Raw genomic sequence first — 13,076 nt, 5'->3', positions numbered from 1 at the left:
AGAAGCGATATGATAAGTGTGGGCAGGGGTGTAGATTCCAGTAAGTACAAGCCCCACCTAATATTTATACCATGATCAATGGAAACATGTAAATGCTTCACACTGCAAACCCCCCCCAATGTTCAAGCCAAATCTGCAAGAGAATGTGGATGAGAAACAAGTCAATATTTAAGTCCTTTTTTTTTTTACTATAAATCAACACTTTTGACCAGCCCCAACCGCTAGGTGGCGACATGCACGAAGAATGTGAATTGCCAAAAAACAAAAGAAGTATGTGAAAGTGGAGATTTATAGTAAGAAAGGCACTTAAATATTGATCTGTTTCTCACTCACACCTACCATATCTCTTCATAAGATATGGATTTAACTAGAGGTGTAACGATCCATCGATCTGGATCGATCCAATAACCAACGATCCAGTGTTATCGATACAACACGTAAATATCGATATAGAAATTTTTTTAAGATGCACCTTTATTTTTACTCTTGTCAGCCACGTTCGTACGCATTTCTGTCAGGCGATGAAGCAAGCTTATTACATTCATTTCACTTTATGAGCGCTAAATACGCTTTTCATGTGGGACAAGGATGTGCACAGGGTCTGTGAAGCCAAATTGCTCTCTAGTGATGGGTCGTTCATGAACGATTCGTTAATTTTGAACAAATCTTTTATGTGACTCAGAAGAACGAGTAGTCTCAGAGAGTGATTCATTCATTTTGTGTTGGCCGCACATGTGCATTGCGCAACCTCCGTTCGTTTGTTACGTGAAAACCACATCATCGCGCTGTACAGGAAACAGAAATTATTAGTTCACCTCTGGAGTCTTCTGGTCCGAGTCGTTCGTTCTTTTGTCACGTGACAGCCGTATACGCGATGAATTGCTCATACAGGAAACAGACATGATTAGTTCACCTCTCGAGTCTTCTGGTCCGAGTCGTTCGTTCTTTTGTCACATGACAGCCATATATGCTATGCAGTGACAAAAGAACATACGACTCGGACAAGAAGATTCCAGAGGTGAACTAATCTTTCTGTTTCCTGTACAGTGCCTATGCGGTTTTCACCTAACAAACGAACGGAGGTTGCGCAATGCACGTGCGGCCAACACAAAATGAACGAATCACTCTCTGAGACTACTCGTTCTTCTGAGTCACATAAAAGATTCGTTCAAAAAGAACGAATCGTTCATGAATGACCCATCACTAGAGTGCATTGAAAATGTAACATTTTAATTTAATTCTGCTCAACTGAACGAAATGACTTGAATAAAGATTCGTTCATTTTGCTGAACGAGACTCAGAGATTCAAGTCAGTAAAATGATCTGATCTTCCCATCACTATTGCACTCTGCTATCCGTGCGCGCATCAACCGAGCTTCCCACGAAATGCGAGTCCCAGACCAGTGACAGTATCAGTGCGCGTGCGTCAACCTGGCGCTCCTTAAAATGCGAGCTCTCGTGACAAACGCAGAGCGGCTCACATGCACGATTAATTCGGGCTTCCGTCGATGTCGTTGCGCATGCGACCTATTTGAAATTTACTTGAGAATTGCTATTTAAAAGTACCATGGAGCAGTTCAACCAACATGTGAAAAGTCTTGACAGTGCCGACATTCTGAACAGCACAAATGTGTGTTACTGTATGGTAATAAAGTGCAAGAAGACAGCACCAAAAAAAAAATTTATACAAATGGGCGCACCCTTTCAACAAAAATTAGACTTGCATTTAATCCAAGAACAAACATTATGGAAATTCTCAGTTATTTTTATGGGATATATTAACTAAGCTTCAGATAGGGGTTCTTCTTAAAGGCTAAATGTTGATATCAGGTACACTGAAAAAGTCATGTATGTACAGGTGCATCTCAATAAATTAGAATGTCGTGGAAAAGTTCATTTATTTCAGTAATTCAACTCAAATTGTGAAACTCGTGTATTAAATAAATTCAATGCACACAGACTGAAGTAGTTTAAGTCTTTGGTTCTTTTAATTGTGATGATTTTGGCTCACATTTAACAAAAACCCACCAATTCACTATCTCAAAAAATTAGAATACATCATAAGACTTTTAGTGAATTTTTAGTGAATTGTTGGCCTTCTGGAAAGTATGTTCATTTACTGTATATGTACTCAATACTTGGTAGGGGCTCCTTTTGCTTTAATTACTGCCTCAGTTTGGCGTGGCAGGGAGGTGATCAGTTTGTGGCACTGCCGAGGTGGTATGGAAGCCCTGGTTTCTTTGACAGTGGCTTTCAGCTCATCTGCATTTTTTGGTCTCTTGTTTCTCATTTTCCTCTTGACAATACCCCATAGATTCTCTATGGGGTTCAGGTCTGGTGAGTTTGCTGGCCAGTCAAGCACTCCAACATCATGGTCATTTAACCAACTTTTGGTGCTTTTGGCAGTGTGGGCAGGTGCCAAATTCTGCTGGAAAATGAAATCAGCATCTTTAAAAAGCTGGTCAGCAGAAGGAAGCCTGAAGTGCTCCAAAGTTTCTTGGTAAACGGGTGCAGTGACTTTGGTTTTCAAAAAACACAATGGACCAACACCAGCAGATGACATTGCACTCCAAATCATCACAGACTGTGGAAACTTAACACTGGACTTCAAGCAACTTGGGCTATGAGCTTCTCCACCCTTCCTCCAGACTCTAGGACCTTGGTTTCCAAATTAAATACAAAACTTGCTCTCATCTGAAAAGAGGACTTTGGGCCACTGGGCAACAGTCCAGTTCTTCTTCTCCTTAGCCCAGGTAAGACGCCTCTGACGTTGTCTGTGGTTCAGGAGTGGCTTAACAAGAGGAATACGACAACTGCAGCCAAATTCCTTGACACGTCTGTGTGTGGTGGCTCTTGATGCCTTGACCCCAGCCTCAGTCCATTCCTTGTGAAGTTCACCCAAATTCTTGAATCGATTTTGCTTGACAATCCTCATAAGGCTGCGGTTCTCTCAGTTGGTTGTGCATCTTTTTCTTCCACACTTTTTCCTTCCACTCAACTTTCTGTTAACATGCTTGGATACAGCACTCTGTGAACAGCCAGCTTCTTTGGCAATGAATGTTTGTGGCTTACCCTCCTTGTGAAGGGTGTCAATGAGTGTCTTCTGGACAACTGTCAGATCAGCAGTCTTCCCCATGACTGTATAGCCTAGTGAACCAAACTGAGAGACCATTTTGAAGGCTCAGGAAATCTTTGCAGGTGTTTTGAGTTGATTAGCTGATTGGCATGTCACCATATTCAAATTTTTTGAGATAGTGAATTGGTGGGTTTTTGTTAAATGTGAGCCAAAATCATCACAATTAAAAGAACCAAAGACTTAAACTACTTCAGTCTGTGTGCATTGAATTTATTTAATACATGAGTTTAAATAATTTGAGTTGAATTACTGAAATAAATGAACTTTTCCACGACATTCTAATTTATTGAGATGCACCTGTATGTGCTTTTCAAATTGTCCGATTGCACAGTTATTTCCCTTCAAAGCCGATTGACAGGTAGAAATTTCACCCTACACTCAAAAAATATTTTAGCATATATAGTTATGCCATTTTTTATCAAATCTAGACAGGCCCCATTTCCAGCAGCCATCACCAACACCTCATCCTTGAGTAATCATGCTAAATTGCTAATTTGGTACTACAAAATCACTTGCCATTATATCAAACACAGCTGAAAGCTATTTGGTTCATTAAATGAAGTTTAACATTGTCTTTGTGTTTGTTTTTGAGTTGCCACTGTATGCAATAGACTGGCATGTCTTAAGGTCAATATTAGGTCAAAAATGGCAACAAAAAGAAACAGCTTTCTCTAGAAACTCGTCAGTCAATCATTGTTTTGGACAATGAAGGCTATACAATGCTTTAAATTGCCAAAAAACTGAAGATTTCATAAAAAGGTGTACACTACAGTCTTCAAAGACAAAGAGCAACTGGCTCTAACAAGAACAGAAAGAGATGTGGAAGGCCAGATGTACAACTAAACAAGAGGATAAGTACATCAGAGTCTCTAGTTTGAGAAATAGACGCCTCGCATGTCCTCAGCTGACAGCTTCATTGAATTCTACCTGCTCAACACCAGTTTCATGTACAACAGTAAAGAGAAGACTCAGGGGTGCAGGCCTTATGGGAAGAATAGCAATGAAAAAGCCACTTTTGAAACAGAAAATCAAAAAGAAAAGGTTAGAGTGGGCAAAGAAACAGACATTGGACAACAGATAATTGGAAAAGAGTGTTATGGATCTTAACCACATTGAGCTTTTGTGGGATCAGCTAGACAGTAAGGTGTGTGAGAAGTGCCCAACAAAACAGCCTTATCTATTGCAAGTGCTACAGGAAGCGTGGGGTTAAATGTCACCTGAGTATCTGGACAAACTGACAGCCAGAATGGCAAGGATCTGCTAAGCTGTCATTGCTGCATGTGGAGGATTTTTTGATGAGAACTCTTTGAAGTAATTTAAGAAGTTCTGAAAATTGTTTTCAAATTGTAATAGTACTTTTTCACGTTATTAATGTCCTGACTATACATTGTGATCAGCTGAATGCCACTTTGGTGAATGAAAGCACCAATTTCTTTCCATAAGAGCAAAATCTGTACATTATTCCACATTTTTGGCCGCCAGTGTGTGTGTGTGTATATATACAGTATATATGTTTATTTTTTTATTTTTTGCGATTTCTTGGGATAAAATGGGTAATTTAAAATATTATTTTTAGTCATAATTAAAAGTTTTTTTTTGTTTTTTTTACATTTGAGAGACTAAACAGAAAATTATTTGACTTCTGTTTTGTTTACCCTTACAAAAATTAACCATGATTTCACTACAGTAACTATAGTTTAACCATGGTATTTAGTTACTACACAATTAACCATGGTTACTAGAATATTACTGTAGTAAAACCATGGTTTACTATTGTATTTAATTATTAACAACAATTACACACAAACTCCTTGAAACAACCACACCTTCTTTTTCCAGAGCAGCCTGTATTTCTCCTGAGGTTACCTGTGGGTTTTTCTTTGTATCCCGAACAATTCTTCTGGCAGTTGTGGCTGAAATATTTCTTGGTCTACCTGACCATGGCTTGGTATCAAGAGATCCCTGAATTTTCCACTTCTTAAGTGATTGAACAGTACTGACTGGCATTTACAAGGCTTTGGATATCTTTTTATATCCTTTTCCATCTTTATAAAATTCCATTACCTTGTTACACAGGTCTTTTGACAGTTCTTTTCTGCTCCCCATTGCTCAGTATCTAGCCTGCTCAGTGCATCCACGTGAGAGCTAACAAACTCATTGACAATTTATACACAGACACTAATTGCAATTTTAAAAGCCACAGGTGTGGGAAATTAACCTTTAATTGCCATTTAAACCTGTGTGCGTCACCTTGTGTGTCTGTAACAAGACCAAACATTCAAGGGTATGTAAACCTTTGATCAGGGCCATTTGGGTGATTTCTGTTACCATTATGATTTTAAAAAGAGCCAAACAACTATGTGATAATAAATGGCTTCATATGATCACTATCCTTAAATAAAATAATTTTTTTTTTTTGCATGATCAGTCATATTTTCAAAATCAATGCCAAAATTTTACAATTTCTGCCAAGGTATGCAAACTTTTGAGCACAACTGTGTATGTGTGTGTGTATATATATATATAATGTTTAATAGAAGTATCGTATTGGTATCGGTATCAACGATATTGGACTTGAAATTATTGGTATCGGATTGAAAAGAAAATAAGTGGTATAGCCCATCCCTACTTTTGGCACTAAAAGAGTTTTGCAAGCGCGAGGGGGAAGGGGGGTTTACCTGCTTTTAGTAACCAATCAAATGAGGTTTTCGTTGACCAGTTTACTCTGACCTTGTTTAATAACGTGACAGACAGCTGCTTCTTCATATGGCTTAGCGTCGTTCCTCTGGGTATCTCTCCTCTCTTAAATATTAAACTTAAATATTAATACATACACGATTTAATTATATTTACTATTAATTATCATTGGCAAGGCATTTTGGTGAATAGATGGAATTAGCTGGTATCACAGAACTCATGCTAGAAAACAAATTAATAAGGTAAGCCATATAAAACAAAACTCTGTGAACAGATAGATAGATAGTTTACTTATATCACTTTGCTATGACACTTGAAATTTAGCTCAGGTGGATCCTATTTCTCTGGATCATCTTTGAGATGTTTCTGCACTTTGATTGGAGACCACCTGTGGCAAATTAAATTGATTGGACATGATTTGGAAAGGCACACACCTGTCTGTATAAGGTCTCACAGCTGGAAATGCATATCAGAGCAAAACCCAAGCCATAAGGTCAAAGGAACTGCTTTCCGAGCTCAGAGACAGGATTGTGGCGAGGCACAGATCTGGGGAAGAATACAAAAAAATTGGGCTGCATTGAAGGTTCCCAAGAGCATAGTAGCCCCCATAATTCTTAGATTGAAGAAGTTTAGAACAGGACTCTTCCTAGAGCTGGCCGCCCGGCCAAACTGAGCAATTGGGGGAGAAGGGTAAGACAGGTGACCAAGAACCCGATGGTCACTCTGGCTGAGCTCCAGAGATCATGTGTGGAGATGGGAGAAACTTGCAGAAGGACAACCATTACTGCAACACTCCACCAATCTGGACTTTATGGCAGAGTGGCCTGACGGAAGCCTGAAAGCCCACTTGGAATTTGCAATAAAGCCCCTAAAGGACTCTCAGAATGTGAGAAACAAGATTCTCTGGTTTGATGAAATGAAGATTGAACAGTTTGGCCTCAATTCCATGCGTCATGTCTGGAGGAAACCAGGCACTGCTCATCACTTGCACCATCCAAATGGTGAAGCATGGTGGTGGTAGCATCATACTGTGGGCTGTTTTTCAGCGGCAGGGACTGGGGGACTGGTCAGGGTTGAAGGAAAGCTGAACGTAGCAAAATACAGAGATATCCTTATTGAAAACCTGGTCCAAAGCACTCAGGGCCTCAAACTGGGTCAAAGGTTCACCTTCCAAAAGGACAATGACCCTAAGCACACAGCCAAGACAATGCAAGAGTGGCTTAGGGACAACTCTGTGAATGTCCTTGAGTGGCCCAGCAAGAGCCCGGACTTAAATCCAACCAAACATCTCTGGAGAGACCTAAAAATGGCTGTCCACCAACGGTCCCCATCCAACCTGACAGAGCTTGAAAGGATCTGCAGAGAAGATTGGCAGATAATCTCTAAATCCAGGTGTGCAATCTTGTTACATCATATCCAAAAAGACTTGAGGCTGTAATCACTGCCAAAGGTATTGAGTTAAGGGTCTGAATACTTATGTCAATGTGATATTTTTGTAAATTGTTTTGGACTGTTTTGGTTTGTGAACGGCGCTTGGTCTGTTGTTTGTGCAAGTTTCTCTTGTAAACAATGACGCACTTCCTGCCTCCTCCTCCACATGACGTGTAACCTTACCAATGAGCTTACGTCATCCCTCTCATGAGCGCGCGTCACAGATAGGGGGCAGTGGTTGCTCAGCGGTTAAGGCTCTGGGTTACTGATCAGAAGGTTGGGGGTTCAAGCCCCAGCACTGCCAAGATGCCACTGTTGGGCCTTTGAGCAAGGCCCTTGATCTGCTCCAGGGGCGCCGTATCATGGTTGAAAAGAATTTCACTGTATATGTGCAAATGTATAATGTGTGAAAAAAAAATATATATATAATTATAAATTATTATTATATGTACAGAAGCGAACATTTGTAGTTAAAAAGTATATAAGTATTGTTTTGTTTCTAAAAATAATCAATCGTTTGGGTTCAGAAGAACTTTATTTCGACTGGAATCGTGTGGATTATTTTGATGCACCCTAAATATGCATTTTGGAGTACATTCACTTGCATTGTTTAAAGGAGGAGGCCTGAAATGAAATCCTAAAAATCTTAAATTCTGTTTTGATGAAGAAAGAAACTCAGATACATCTTGGATGGCCTGAGGGTGAGTAAATTATTAGCAGATTTTAATTTTTGGGTGAACTAATCCTTTAACTCACAGCAGTTTCAGGCCCCCTGTCTCCGGACTGATGTTACGGATGGAGCTAATGACAGAACAATCATGTCGGAGAGCACAGTAAGTTGTTGTCTATGTAAAGTTGTATTAAATCTATCATTATTGGTAAACGATTACTTCATTGAGCTAAGTGTTTATCTGCTAACTACTGGATCTGTATACATGTATTTCTCGTTATTCTTATAGAAGCTTAAATTGGTTGTCATAATGAATATTATTCTGGAAACAGTTCGATTAGCGTTTGGGTTGTATTTAAAAAAAATGCTTTTGTTTTGAGTCACTCAAGCCTATGTTGTTTACATTATTTTAGTATAATTTATTATTATTTACATTATTAATTCTTATTATGTAATATTGATTTTTATTTTTATTTTGCAATTTACATGTTTTGTTAGGCTTTGTAATTGAATGTTTATTTTGAATTTGATAAGATTAAATACATATGACATTAAATGTCCATTCTTTGTGTCTTTAAGTACTCTTTGTAACTTTATGTGCAGGAATGATCAATTGAACACATATAGTCAAATGGGTAACAGTTCACAATAAAGTTTCATTTGTTAACTAGTTAACTACATTTGTTAACTTGAAAAACAATGAGCAATACTTTTACAGCATTTGTTAATCTTGGTAATCTTTAAAATTAGAAGTTGTAAATGTTAACATTAGTTAATATAATATAAATTAACAAAGAACAATGTTTTATCCATTAATATTAACAGAGAAATGCTGTTAAAAAAAAGTTCTTGGGGCCTGGGTAGCTCAGCGAGTAAAGACACTGACTACCACCACTGGAGTCACGAGTTCAAATCCAGGGTGTGCTGAGTGACTCCAGTCAGGTCTCCTAAGCAAACAAATTGGCCCAGTGGCTGGGGAGGGTAGAGTTACGTGGGGTAACCTCCTCATGGTCACGATTAAGTGGTTCTCGCTCTCAATGGGGCATGTAGTAAGATGTGCGTGGATCGCAGAGTTTAGCATGAGCCTCCACATGTAGTGAGACTCCGCGGTGTCATGCACAGCGAGCCACATGATAAGATGCGTGGATTGACGGTCTCAGAAGTGGAGGCAACTGAGACTTGTCCTCCGCCACCTGGATTGAGGTGAGTAACCGCACCACCACGAGGACCTACTAAAGTAGTGGGAATTGGGCATTCCAACATTGGGAGAAACGGGAATTTAAAAAAAAAAGTTATTTGTTAATTAATGAAACCTACTGCATTAACTAATGTTAACACATGGAACCTTATTGAAAAGTGTTGAAAAGGCTACCATTAAATGTTTTAGATAGTAATCAAATCAAAATCAATGTAAAAACAGCACATTTTAAATCTAAGGGAACATTTACATGACAACGATGTACTAAAAACGGAAACGTTTTTCCTTTGCATTTTTTAAAAGTTTTGCATACAGACGACAATGTTGTCAAAACGATCCCTGTTCACATGGATCCGCGAAAATGACTAAAAATGCTGTAGTTGGCAATGTCACTTTGTAAAGAAACACTACGCTCCTGCGCACATAAGCATTCTTCCACAGAGCGGTGAATACAAACAATGAATTTGGCGATCGCTGGTCGTAGTTGTGATGCAGTAAATCTACACTTTGCTGGAGAAGTGTCAATAAACTCAAAATCGTGAGCAACACAAACATGGTCCTGTAGTCCGCCATTGTAGTTTTGAATGTCTCGCGCATTGTTTTGAAGTATGAAGCATGCCTATAGACTGAACACGTAATACGCGTGCGCATGACATCATCGTTTTCACAAATTCACGTTTTTGTATGTTTACACGGAGACGATAACGGCATCGTTTTCAAAAACTTGCACTTTGAAACCCGTTTTCAAAAGTTTGAGTTTTCAGGCCCTAAAACGCTGTTGTCGTGTAAACGAACAGCCAAAACGCATAAAACGTTTTCCGTTTTTAGTTGAAAACGTTGTCGTGTAAATGGCCCCTAAAAAAGCAAACAAATGTAAGAAATTATGCTCCAAACGTTAGATGGCGCTAATTTACTAACACCGCATTGGTACTGACACTGTGGTCCTGAAACTGCTGTAGCTCTGCAGATTAACATATATCTCGATACACATTACAAAATCATACAATGTTATTAAATATAAAAATAATATACACTTTGTGGTGTTTATATGAAAAATAAAAGTGTGGTTTATAAACGACAGAGAAAACGGATCATGGGGATGAATTAGCACTCCTCATACTATGCACATATCCAAGAAGGAATTTATAATATCTGAATTGACCATTTTAACTAATAAAAATTACATTTCAAAATGTAACAATTCCCATTTTACGCATAAGAATTCAGTTACAGATATCAAGAATGAAATTGTTTTACTATTTGAAATTTCATTTTTGATATCAAGAATGTATTTCCATGAGTGATGTCATTGTTGATATCAAGAATTATTGAAAGCCAAATTATCTTTTAATGTTCCCAGCATTACTCCTCATAATTGCATTTTTACTAGTAAGAATTCCAATTACAAAGCTCTATAATTGAATTTTTACTTGTAAAAAAATCCTATTAAAAAGCTCTCTAATTGAATTTTTACTAGTAAGATTTTCAATTAAAGAGCTCTCTAATTGAATTTTTACTAGTAAGATTTTCAATTACAGAGCTATCTAACAGAATTTTTACTAGAAAGAATACCAATTAGAGAGCTCTCTAACTGAATGTTTACTTGTAAGTTTCCATTGACTCCCATTCATTTTTAATTACAGAGCTCTAAAAATGAATTATTACTTAAAAGAATTCCAATTAGAGAGCTCTCTAATTTAATTTTTACTAGTAAGAATTCCAATTAGAGAGCTCTCTACTTGGGTTGAGTGACTCAACAGAGGCTTGAGTGACTCAAAAGCATTTTTTTTAAATACAACCCGACTCTCATTCTTACTCTTAATGCAATTGTAGAACTCTCTAATTGGAATTCTTACTAGTAAGAATGTAATTGCAGAGCTCTTTAATTGCAATTCTTACTAATAAAAATGTAATTGCAGAGCTCTGTAATTGAAATTTTTACTAGTAAGAATGTAATTGGACTGACAAGCTGAAGAGAGCATGTGCTGAGAGGGAGAGAGTGAGCAAGAAAGAAATCAAGTAGGAGACCAGTTTGCACTTCATTCCAATAATCTTTTATTTCATGCTCTAAAGTGTTTACTTTTTTAGAAAGTCATTGATTGATTAAAATTATTCTGTTAAGATATTATGATCATGCAGATTATTTATTTTTATTTTGACATTAACTCAGCTTAATGGCAAGTGATTTCATTTTTCACTAATTTACTAACATTATTATTAACTCAGGAGACTGTACACAGTGAAAATGATAATTTGCTGGATGTTTCAAACATTTGGTCACATGCAATATTTTCAATTAGATTGCTAAAAGGACACATGAGGGTGCTATGCACTCATGATCCTCACTCCTCTGCATTCAGATCTACCCAGCTTGGAAGGAAAGTTTCAAGATACTAAATAATATATAAACGCATACCCTTGTTCATCTGTGTTTATTCTTGTTGGATGCAATTAAAATGTTTGCTAAGGGGGCCTGGGTAGCTTAGCGTGTAGAGACGCTGACTACCACACCTGGAGTTCGCGAGTTCAAATCCCAGGGCGTGCTGAGTGACTCCAGCCAGGTCTCCTAAGCAACCAAATTGGCTCAGTTGCTAGGGAGGGCAGAGTTACATGGGGTAACCTCTTCGTGGTCACTATAATGTGGTTCTCACTCTCGGTGGGGCGCGTGGTGAGTTGTTCGTGGATGCCACGGTGTGTCGCATAAAGCCTCCACATGCGCTACGTCTCCGCGGTAACTCGCTCAACAAGCCACGTGATAAGATGCACGGATTGACGGTCTCAGACGCGGAGGCAACTGAGAGTCGTCCTCCGCCACCCGGATTGAGGCGAGTCACTACGCCACCACGAGGACTTAGAGCGCATTGGGAATTAGGCGTTCCAAATTGGGGAGAAATAGGGGGATAAAATAAAAATGTTTGCAAAATAAGCGTAAATTTTTTTTAATGATCTAAAAATATTTTGTGCTAATATTTAACCTAAATGTAGCCTAACCTTAGGCGGGATCTGAAAAGGGAAATGGGTGTAACCGCTTCTGCTTTGCATCTCATGAATACAAGTTTTTACTAGTAAGAATGCAATTGTAGAGCTCTGTAATTAAAATTTTTACTAGTAAAAAATCAGTTAGAGAGCGCTGTTATTGATTTATTATTAGTGAGAATGGAACTGTAGAGCTTTTCAATTGAAATTCTAGCTAGTAAGTATGCAATTGCAGAGCTCTGTAATGGAATTATTACTAGTAAAACATTAATCGTAGAGCTCTGCAACTGCAATTCTTACTAGTAAGAATGTAATTACAGAGCTCTGTAATTGAATTAGAGAGCTCTGCATTACTAGTAAGAATGTAATTGCAGAGCTCTGTATGTAATTGCAGAGCTCTGTATGTAATTGCAGAGCTCTGTATGTAATTGCAGAGCTCTGTAATTGGAATTCTTACTAGTAAAAATTCAATTATGTTGAGTAACGCTGGGAATATTTAAAGATAAATCGAAATTCACCTTTTTACTAGTGGAAATGTAATTACTGATATCAAAAATTGGCATTTCTACTACTAGTAGAAATTACATTTCTGATATTAAGAATTTGCATTTTAACTAGTGAAAATTTAATTGTTGATATCAACAATTCATATCCTACATGTGATTAAAAGTTAAAAGGATGCCAAAACTATGCAAAGGTAATTTCAGATATCAACAATTCAATTTTCACTAGTTAAAATGTTAATTCTTGATATCTTTAAATGTATTTCAACATGTTACAATTGGTATTTATGATATCTGGAAATGGATTTCAGATATCAATCATTTGGATTGTAATTAATTATATCTAAAAAGACTTTCTTACTAATAACAATTACATTACAGATATAAGAAATTAAAATTGTCACTAGTGACAACTGAATATCACATATAAAAATTTTTGCCATTTCCACTAGTAGAAATTACGTT

The sequence above is a fragment of the Myxocyprinus asiaticus genome, chromosome 44 (assembly GCF_019703515.2).
Source record: "Myxocyprinus asiaticus isolate MX2 ecotype Aquarium Trade chromosome 44, UBuf_Myxa_2, whole genome shotgun sequence".
Lineage (NCBI taxonomy): Eukaryota > Metazoa > Chordata > Actinopteri > Cypriniformes > Catostomidae > Myxocyprinus > Myxocyprinus asiaticus.
The sequence above is the reverse complement of the archived record's forward strand: the minus strand, read 5'-3'. Positions refer to the sequence as shown.